Consider the following 11,387-nt stretch of genomic DNA (forward strand, 5'->3'; position numbering starts at 1 on the left):
CTGCCGTCGCGTGTGGTAGCCGGCCTGTCGTGCCGAACCTCACCGATAAAACTCTTCGAGTGTGGAATAGAGCTCTGCAGACGAGGTGGAGCGGCAGCGCAGCTCCCAGTGCGGCGCGCCGGCCAGCTGCGAGCGGAGAGCAGCGCACGTACCTGTAGCGGCTGGTGGGAGCTGCGCCGGAGCGACCGTCGGGCTGCGGCGCCGCGGCTCGAGTGCGGCGGAGGCGCCGGACACGCAGCCCCCACCACCGCCGCCGCCGCCTCCACCTCCACCTCCGACGCTGGCGCCGCCGCCGGGGGTGGGACGCCACGCGACGCCGCGACGCCGTAATCGATACTCGGGCGACCCCTCGCCGCGGCGGTCAGCGTACCGGAAGGGCTGCGAGCCACTGTTTACGTCGGCGGCGAGGCAGCAACGCCTGCCCGCGCGCTCGCGGGTCCTATTGCCTCTCCGTTAAGTAGGTCAAGCGATCTGTCGGGCTTCCTCGCAGGTGCATCACTCACGAGGGGAAGGCTTGAGACACGGCCCACCGATTCCGCTCATATCTGGCAGGTCGCTTGTGTACATCTTAAAATGAAACTCTCTGACAAGTGGACTGCGTCTGTTCGTCATCACCGATTTCATCTACCAGGTGATCAAAAAGTCAGTATAAATTTGAATAAATCACGGAATAATGTAGATTGAGAGGTACAGATTGACACACATGCTTGGAATGACATGGGGTTTTATTAGAACCAAAAAAATACAAAAGTTTAAAAAATGTCCGGCAGATAGCGCGTCATCTGATCATAGTAGCAATAATTAGCACGACAAAGTAAGACAAAGCAAAGATGATGTTTTTTATAGGAAATGCTCAATATGTCCACTATCATTCCTCAACAATAGCTGTAGTAGAGGAATAATGTTGAGAACAGCACTGTAAAGCATGTCCGGAGCTATGGTGAAGCATTGGCGTCGGATGTTGTCTTTCAGCATCCCTAGAGATGTCGGTCCATCACGATACACTTGCGACTTCAGGTAACCCTAAAGCCAATAATCGCACGGACTGAGGTCTGGGGACCTGGGAGGCCAAGCATGACGAAAGTGGCGGCTGAGCACACAATCATCACCAAACGACGCGCGCAAGAGATCTTTCACGCGTCTAGCAATACTTTTTTTTTGTTCTAATAAAACCCCATGTCATTCCAAGCATGTGTGTCAATTTTTACCTCTCTATCTACTTTATTCCGTGGTTTATTAAGTTTTCAAATTTATACTGACATTTTGATCACCCGGTATATTTACGTAAGGACTTAGCAAAAATATACTGACGGAAGAAAATCGCAACACCAAAAGTAATTAATGTAGACTAATGTAATTTCCGGAGTACATTTATCCAGTTAACATATACAGGGTTGTCCATTGATCGTGACCGGTCCAAATATCTCACGACATAAGCGTCAAACGAAAAAACTACGAAGAACGAAACTTGTCTAGCTTGAAGGGGGGAAACAGATGGCGCTATGGTTCGCCCGCTAGATGGCGCTGCCATAGGTCAAACGGATATCAACTGCGTTTTTTTAAATAGGAATCCCCATTTTATTACATATTCGTGTAGTACGTAAAGAAATATGAATGTTTTAGTTGGACCACATTTTTCGCTTTGTGATAGATGGCGCTGTAATAGTCACAAACATATGGCTCACAATTTTAGACGAACAGTTGGTAACTGGTAGGTTTTTTAAATTAAAATACAGAACGTAGGTACGTTTGACCACTTTATTTCGGTTGTTCCAATGTGATACATGTACCTTTGTGAACATGCTGTTACAGCGTGATTACCTGTAAATACCATATTAATGCAATAAATGCACAAAATGATGTCCGTCAACCTCAATGCATTTGGCAATACGTGTAACGACATGCCTCTCAACAGCGAGTAGTTCTCCTTCCGTAATGTTCGCACATGGATTGACAATGCACTGATGCATGTGGTCAGGCGTTGTCGGTGGATCACGATGGCAAATATCCTTCAACTTTCCCCATAGAAAGAAATCCGGGGACGTCAGATCCGGTGAACGTGCGGGCCATGGTATGGTGCTTCGACGACTAATCCACCTGTCATGAAATATGCTATTCAATACCGCTTCAACCGCACGCGAGCCATGTGCCGGACAACCATCATGTTGGAAGTACATCGCCATTCTGTCATGCAGTGAAACATCTTGTAGTAACATCGGTAGAAGATTACGTAGGAAATCAGCATACATTTCACCATTTAGATTGCCATCGATAAAATGGGGGTCAATTATCCTTCCTCCCATAATGCCGCACCATACATTAACCTTCCAAGGTCGCTGATGTTCCACTTGGCCAAGCCATCGTGGATTTTCCGTTGCCCAACAGTGCATAATATGGCGGTTTACGTTACCGCTGTTGGTGAATGACGCTTCGTCGCTAAACAGAACGCGCGCAAAAAATCTGTCATCGTTGCCTAATTTCTCTTGTGCCCAGTGGCAGAACTGTACACGACGTCCAAAAGTCGTCGCCATACAATTCCTGGTGCATAGAAATATGGTACGGGCGCAATCGATGTTGATGTAGCATTCTCAACACCGACGTTTCTAAGATTCCCGATTCTCGCGCAGTTTGTCTGCTACTGATGTGCGGATCAGCCGCGACAGCAGCTAAAACACCTAATTGGTCTTCATCATTTGTTGCAGGTCGTGGTTGACGTTTCACATGTGGCTGAACACTTCCTGTTACCTTAAATAACGTAACTATCCGGCGAACGGTCCGGACACTTGGATGATGTCGTCCAGAATACCGAGCAGCATACAATAGCACACGCTAGTTGGGCATTTTGACCACAATAGCCATACATCAACACGATATCGACCTTTTCCGCAGTTGGTAAACGGTCCATTTTAACACGGGTAATGTATCACGAAGCAAGTACCGTCCGCACTGGCGGAATGTTGCGGGATACCACGTACTTATACGTTTGTGACTATTACAGCACCATCATTCACAAAGCGAAAAAAGTGGTCCAACTAAAACATTAATATTTCTTTACGTACTACGTGAATATGTAATAAAAAATGGGGGTTCCTATTAAAAAAAAAACGCAGTTGATATCCGTTTGATCTATGGCAGCGCCATCTAGCGGGCCAACCATAGCGCCATCTGGTTTCCTCCTTCAAGCTAGACGAGTTTCGTTCTTTGTAGTTTTTTCGTTTGATGCTTATTTCGTTAGATATTTGGCCCGCTCACTATCAATGGACCACCCTGTATAAGTCATTAACATTGTAAGATCACAGGCTAATGCAAGCGCGAGGATGTGCCTAGGCAAATGTGAAATGCAGGTTGATTCGTCACCTGTTTACCCGCCAGAATATTGAATGCAAGCATGCAAACGTACGGGCATTGTGTTGAACAGGCGCCGGATGTCAGTTTGTCAGTTGATCTTCCACGTCTGTTGCACTTCGTCAGTCAATACATCTATGGGTAGCACTGTTTCTGGATGACGCGGTAGTTGTCGTCCGATGATATCCCATGTGTGCTCGATTGGAGACAGATCTGGTGATCTAGCATGGCAAGGCATCACAACAAAACTCTGTAGAGCATGTTGGGTTACAACAGCGGTATGTGGGCAAGCGTTACCCTGTTGGAAAACAGCCCCTGGAATGCTCTTCATTAATGGTAGCATGACAGGTCTAACTGCCAGACTGACGTACAAATTTGAAGTCAGGGTGCGTAGTATATCCGTGAGAGTGCTCCTGCTGTCATACGAAATCGCACCTCAGAACCCAACTCCAGATGTAGGTCTTGTCTGTCTAGCACACAGACAGGATAATTTGGTCTCCTTCTAACGAACACGCGACCATCATTGCCACCGAAACAGCAACAGCTTTCATCGAAAAACACAACCTGCTCTCCAACGAGCTCTCGCTTGACACTATTGAGCTCTCGCTTGACACTGCTGAAGTCGCAGATAATGGTGGTTCGGTGTCAGTGGAACACACGCTACAGTGTCTTCGCCTCGGAGCTATCCTTGAAGTAACCGTGGAGTTCGTTGTGTCACTGTGGTGACAACTGGTGCTGAAATTTCAGCTGCAGATGCAGTACGGTGCGCCAGAGCCATACGCCGAACACGATGGTCTTCCCTCTCGGTAGCCCCGTGTGTCCGTCCGGAGCCCGGTCTTCTTGCGATCGTACTTTCTCGTGGCCACCAGTCCCAGCCATCATGTACATTCGATTACAAGTTTCGGGCCGAGACCCATTTTCAAATCAACATAAAAAGGTCGAAAATGTTTTTTATGTTGATTTGAAAATGGGTCTCGGCCTGAAACTAGTCATAGAATGAAAAATAAAATATTTGCAGCTTGGGGTGGTTTTTCGTTTTATTGATTAAAAGAAGCTTCTGACCAAAGTTACTCCAGGATGCTGGAAATTCGTTTTCTTAGTTGTTTTATAACCTCATCTACCTCTGTGAGTGTAGGCGGTTTCGTATCTGGATTTGATGTCATGTTCGTGAAGTGTAATTATCCTTAGACTTATCGTAGCTGAGCAGTTTATCATTTGTGTGTAGTATTTGGGTGTCCCCACCAGACTCCTGTGTGTCAGAAGAGGAGTTGTTTGCGGTCGAGAACCGGAGTGTGCCGCGATTCCAGCGTTAGCGCCGTGAGCATCGAGTACATCGAGCAGTACCTTTGGAATCATAGCCTTCCTGGTGACACCACGCGTATTCCGAAGTCGGTAGCCCGGATTCTTGTTTATTTAGCTTACGGAAGCTTGCATTCATGTTGCGATTTCTTCGGCTGTCGCGCTCTTATAAGTGACCACGATGTTGTTGCAGCTTAGAGTGAGAGCGCTTCGGTCCGTTTATCACGTGTTTTTTTATCATGATATTTAACGAGGCCACACTGAAACATTGATAGTATATTCACAACTGTCCTGAAAACATTCACAGTGCCATGTGTTTTCCTCATTCACCACTATACTTGTTTACTGTAACGTTGCCGATAACGGGCAGGGGAGGCCAAGCGCAGTAATGTCGCGGTGACGTAGTAACTCAGTTTGTCTGTGACTGCTGTCGGACCCTCCGCTCGCTGGTTGGATTGACACTCGGTGTTCATTGCGGGCGCCCCGCGTCGTACTGCTTCGTGCTCGTCCCGAGTATTTTCATGGATGTTGTCATCTCTGTATATATAGATGATCTAGTAGATAGTGTCGGAAGTTCCATGCGGCTTTTCGCGGATGATGTTGTAGTATACAGAGAAGTTGCAGCATTAGAAAATTGCAGCGAAATGCAGGAAGGTCTGCAGCGGATAGGCACTTGGTGCAAGGACTGGCAACTGACTCTTAACATAGACAAATGTAATGTATTGCGAATACAAAGAAAGAAGGATCCTTTATTGTATGATTATATGAGAGCGGAACAAACACTGGTTGCAGTTACTTCTGTAAAATATCTGGGAGCATGTGTGCGGAACGATTTGAAGTGGAATGATCATAGAAAATTAATTGTTGGTAAGGCGGGTGCCAGGTTGAGATTCATTGGGAGAGTCCTTAGAAAATGTAGTCCATCAACAAAGGAGGTGGCTTACAAAACACTCGTTCGACCTATACTTGAGTATTGCTCATCAATGTGAGATCCGTACCAGGTCGGGTTGACAGAGGAGATAGAGAAAATCCAAAGAAGAGCGGCGCGTTTCGTCACAGGATTATCTGGTAAGCGTGATAGCGTTACGGAGATGTTTAGCAAAGTCAAGTAGCAGACTGCAAGAGCGGCGCTCTGCATCGCGGTGTAGCTTGTTGTCCAAGTTTCGAGAGGGTGCTTTTCTGGATGTGGTATCGAATATATTGCTTCCCCCTACTTATACCTCGCGAGGAGATCACGAATGTAAAATTAGAGAGATTCGAGCGCGCACGGAGGCTTTCCGGCAGTCATTCTTCCCGCGAACCATACGCGACTGGAACAGGAAAGGGAGGTAATGACAGTGGCACGTAATGTGCCCTCCGCCACACACCGTTGGGTGGCTTGCGGAGTATAAATGTAGATGTAGATGTAGGTACGCGAGATATAACAGTAATTATTAACACTTCACTGTTGTCTCACCACTTCTCTTCTTTATACTTAACGCACTCCACTGCATATGCACTGCCATAATATTAATACATCCACATTGATAATAATGGCTGCAGATTGACACCTGAAAACTACACTCATACAACCAACTTTGTGGGACAGTAAATCCTTCTGTTGCATCGCCAGAGAAGTCTTAGATCGCAAACTCACTTTCATCGTATAACATGTTTATTGACACGGAAACTTTCGATCCCTTGTTGCCCGAAAATTCCAAACATTTTTTGCTACTCAACAGATTCCTTTCCTTCCGTGGTTTCTGTCTGGACTAAGATTTCTACGATTAGAAATATATGGATAACCTTTCTTGTCAACACTTTCAAAAGCGCGCAGAGAAGTCAGTGTGTAAGTAGGCTGTTTATGTTTTCTCTATGTAAGTAGGCTGTTTAGGTTTTTTATTGGTAACGCCACCTCTGTATGAAAATCACTGGCTGTGCTGTGGGCAGTCTGTGTCTGCTTTGCATTGTTGTAATACTCGCCATTGTAGTGTTGGGCAGCGGCAGCTGGATGTGAACAGCGCGTAGCGTTGCGCAGTTGGAGGTGAGCCGCCAGCAGTGGTGGATGTGGGGAGAGAGATGGCGAAGTTTTGCAGTTTGTCATGAACTGATATATATATATATTATGATTTGTGATGATATTAAGGTAAATACATTGTTTGCTCTCTATTAATATCTTTCATTTGCTAACTACCCCTATCAGTAGTTAGTGCCTTCAGTAGTTTGAATCTTTTATTTAGCTGGCAGTAGTGGCGCTCGCTGTATTGCAGTAGCTTGAGCAGCGAAGATTTTTGTGAGGTAAGTGATTTGTGAAAGGTATAGTTTAATGTTTGTCAGGGCCATTCTTTAGTAGGGAGTTTTGAAAGTCAGATTGCGTTGCGCTAAAAATATTGTGTGTCAGGTTAAGCACAGTCATGTAAGAATTGTTCTAAGGGGAAGTTTCATATGTCGACCCTTAGCCGAGGATACCTCACTGGAATCTTCTGATTTTTTCTTGTAGTTTGTGTAATTGGTGTAGCTATTGTTTATTGGTAGCGCGTAATCATAGAGAGAATTTCCTTTGTATTTGTAGTTTTTCATTGTTGTACAGTAAAACAGTTGTGGCATGCATGTAGATTTGCACCAAGTATTTCGCAGCTGCGCTTGCAATTAACTAGATATTATTTTCAGTGCTATGTTAATGTGTTCTCTTATTTTTGATCTTCAAATTGTGTTTTTCTGTGTTGTCGTGTGAAATACTGTGACAATAATGGCGTGTGAAAAACGTAATACTAGGCTCCAAAGTAAACTGAGAAATGACAGTGAAAATGAAAGCAGTGTGTTAGCGCCACCGAGTAATGAATTAGCTGATGTTCAAAGTAGTAATTTGGTAACTGTTCATAGGGAAATGGAGCAGGCGGGAAACAATGGCGTGGACAGTGAAACAATTAGTGAAGAGGGACGCATTATCGATCGATCGGTCGGCAACAGCTTGCCTCAGGAATCGGGAATGTCAGGACACAATTTTGCGAATACTGTAGACTCAGGTTTTGGGTTCTTGCCGTTTTCTCAAATAAGTCAAGACACATTTTCTGCATGTCAAAATGTCAATGTTGCCGGTGCAAATTCACTGCCGAAAAGCACTGAGGAACATGTTTCAGACACCAGTGCATTGTTATTACAGTTAATGCAACAAATGGGACAAAAGCTTGAAAAGTTAGACACAATGGAACAAAATCTTCAAAAGTTAGACACTACACTTGAACAAACACGTGTAGATTTAACCACTGAGTTACATAACATCGAATCGAAATGTCAAAAGGTCTGTAATGACGTAAAAACTCAAATTTGTGAGCATTTTCAACCTATTTTTTCGCGGCATGAAAATGCATTACGGAATCACGAAGCAGCCATAAAAGAACTGCAAACTATTGTTCATGAAAATCATGAGACATTGCAAGCTAAATTTGACTCAGTTGCATCTACCGATTCGGTTACGCAACTTGCAAAAACTCAGGAAAACTTAAAGGACACAGTAGATACTCTGAAACTTGGTTCAGAAAAACACACTGAGGAAATAAGTACACTATCGGATAAAGTAGCCGAACTTTCAGATCAGTTCACTAACTTATCTACAAAGGTAGATGATGATCTGAATGACACAACACCTGTAGCCTTCACTGACACAGAAGAGTATGAACAAATTAGGAAATTCAAACAAAATCAGAATCAAATTAATACGCAACACCAAAGAGAAATCCGGGAAGTACAAGATCAGCTGACACAGGTAATACAAGAATTACGTATTTCAGAGGACACTCGCGCCCCAACACGGGAAGAGGGACTTAGAAATACGGAAAAGACGCAAAATAATAACACAGGGCATTTCGGAAGTTATGAAAGAAACTGGCAATGTGCACCGAATTTCGAGATGGAACGGCCGACACGACCTAACAATGACCGATATGCGACTCGCCGACATGATGATTTTGACTATAAGCTGTTCATTACTACACGTAAATTCAAAACATTTAAGAAGTCTGGCAACGACATTCATCCACAAGCATGGCTCCATCAATTCTCTCATTGTTTTCCTCCCAACTGGTCATTGGAGCACAGATTAGAATTTATGTGTGGCTACTTAGAGAATGAACCAGCTGTAAGAATGCGATCGGTCATTCACGATTGCCACAGTGAAGGAGAGTTTTACCATGCCTTCCTCTCAGCATATTGGTCTCAAGCCACACAAGACCGTGTAAAACATAGCATCATAATGATGAAACATTTCGAACAATCTGAATTCTCCAGTCTTGTGAAATATTTTGAAGACATGTTGCACAAGAATCAGTATCTTTCAAACCCATACAGCCCCTCAGAACTCATCCGCATTTGCTTAATCAAATTACCTGAACATTTACGACACATTATTTTAGCAGGACGTTGCAAAGACGACATTGAAGCATTTCAGGGACTCTTACAAGAATTAGAAATTGACACTGACAGTCGCCGGATGCGAAAACAGGAAAACAATCACTACAGGTCACATACGTCACAATTCCGTGACGACAGAAACAATAACTTGACACGACAAGGCTATTCTTACAACGCAAATCGTGACCAAAACAGACACCACCCGTATGACAACCATTGGCAGAGTAATAGTTACAGAGAAAGATCGCATTTCCGTAGTAATGAATATGACAGAGACAATCATAGAAATAGACAATATGACAACCAGAACTATTATTATCAAGGGAGACAGAATAACTTTAGACGCAACGGACCAGCGCGCAGTTACGATTCAGGGAGAAATTCTCCACCATGTGACCGACAAGAAAGAAACTATGGAATCTACCGACATGACGACAGACGATATGATCGTAACGACAGACCTGAATTGCATCAGAACTGGCGGGATTCAAACAGAGCAGGGCCCTCTCGTCACGGTGAATTTGTAGAAGTTAGGCCTCTTAATCCCAGTAACGACGCGCGGCAACAAAGAGACAGACAATGACTCGCACCGCAGGCATACACGTGCGCCGGCTGGCTCCCAGAAAAATAACATTATATCTGGTACTGCTAATGAGATTTTAATGCAACATTTTGGTTTACTTGAAAATACATTCTGAATTTAAAGTGCTTTCTGAGAGATACCAGATAACACAGAGGTTAGTTTATGTGACAGCTACACGATTTTTATCACGACGCTACTAATGAGTGACAATTTACAATGTTGCTTTTGCAGTGTATCTGTTTTATATCTGCACAGTTTTCTGAATTCTTCTAGGAAGAAAAACTTGTTTTAGTAGTAACTTTTGTGGTATAGCAACAATGAGACAGCCTTTTTCGTGGCATAACAATACGTTACTGTACAGTACTTTCCTCATCACAACAATAAGCGTAATAACTAAGATATCTCTACGCAAAGCATTTCACCTTTGTTTATCATGAGGTAAGTACATTGGCTTCTGCAGAACTTAGCTTTCAGAGGACGATAACTACGTCACTTCCACACAGATTATGTTGCAACAAGACGCACATTTAGCGCTACAGGACACGCATTTGAGTGATCAATTTTATACTTAAAACATTTATTTTTAAAGATTTTTGAATTACAAAGAAAGTTTTCCGTGATACATTTCATTCCATTGCTGTAATCTGTAACACCTGAGGGTATAATTACATTAATCCTCAGGGGGGTACACGCTTACTTTGTGTACCATGTGTTTGGCAGCCACAAGGAACCCTAGCTAATATGGTATTTGCTTATACAACTTTACACATCGGTACCATATTTCTCTAACACACAAATTACACAGCTATCTGATCATTTAACTGAGAGATAAACATTTTTTTTTACATCAGTGACAGATGTTTACGTAATTACACAGCTGGATAACTTCCCACTTATGAAACTGTATTTTGTCTGTGCATTGTAAACTGTTCATATTTTTTTGGAACCATTGTGATACTATGAGAGCTTTGAATGATGTATTTGGTATGAGATCATGATTTTTAAAGTACGTTTGAGGCAGCTGACACTTTTGACATGAGCAGAGAATTTTTTTAGGCTTAGAAATTATTGGAGGAAGTTACGACGATTTTGAGATTTGACTGAGGTGTTATGATGTTATTATTACGACGACGATGTGTATTATGTTGTTGAGGAATGTTTATTATGCTACGTATTTCTCATGATGAAATATTGAAGAAGTGTCGACGAATATGTATATGTATAATGAGGTAAGGAATAATGAGTAGTGTTTAGGGACTCTGATTTATGAAAAGGATGTTGGAAACCAAGAAACGTACTTTAAGAGTTATGAAATGTGTGTGTATATTCGTGAATGTATTACAATGCAGACGAAAATTTTTTTTGGACACTGTTATATCAATAGCATTTTGTTTCTACAGATTTGTAACGCAAATTCTTGACCTGTGAAATATCTTTATATGCGACTGTCTCTGTAGCGGAAACTGCTGTCGTAAATATTTCCGTAAGAAAGTTAACGGACCACCTACACATAATGCGTCGTGGGCACCCAGCTGTGTCAGACGCCTGGAGGAAAAGCCATTATTGCGAGCCCTTTTCAGCGGCACAGGTAGCACAAAAAAAAGGGGAGGCCATTATCCTTGGAAATATTTTTACATCTGCACACCTGATTATGACAAGCGTCTTTCTATGAGAGTTGAGAGCTACTGACTTACGAAATGCCACATGACTATTGAATGATGTTTTTATGCTTTGGTTTGCGTAATTGCTTATTTCATTTGATACCTGTTTT

At 43.3% G+C, this 11,387-nt stretch overlaps 1 protein-coding gene across 1 annotated transcript in view; it reads right to left on the reverse strand.

Annotated features, from left to right (window-relative positions):
• Positions 1-193, reverse strand: part of LOC124787895 (BTB/POZ domain-containing protein 1-like) — a 472,019-nt gene extending 471,826 nt beyond the window's left edge. Inside the window, exon 1 of the mRNA XM_047254870.1 lies at positions 153-193. The gene's annotated coding sequence lies outside the window, so the exon portion shown is untranslated. The remainder of the gene's footprint in view (positions 1-152) is intronic.
• Between the last annotated feature and the right edge of the window lie 11,194 nt (positions 194-11,387).

Source organism: Schistocerca piceifrons, chromosome 3 (genome assembly GCF_021461385.2).
Source record: "Schistocerca piceifrons isolate TAMUIC-IGC-003096 chromosome 3, iqSchPice1.1, whole genome shotgun sequence".
Classification (NCBI taxonomy): Eukaryota; Metazoa; Arthropoda; class Insecta; order Orthoptera; family Acrididae; genus Schistocerca; species Schistocerca piceifrons.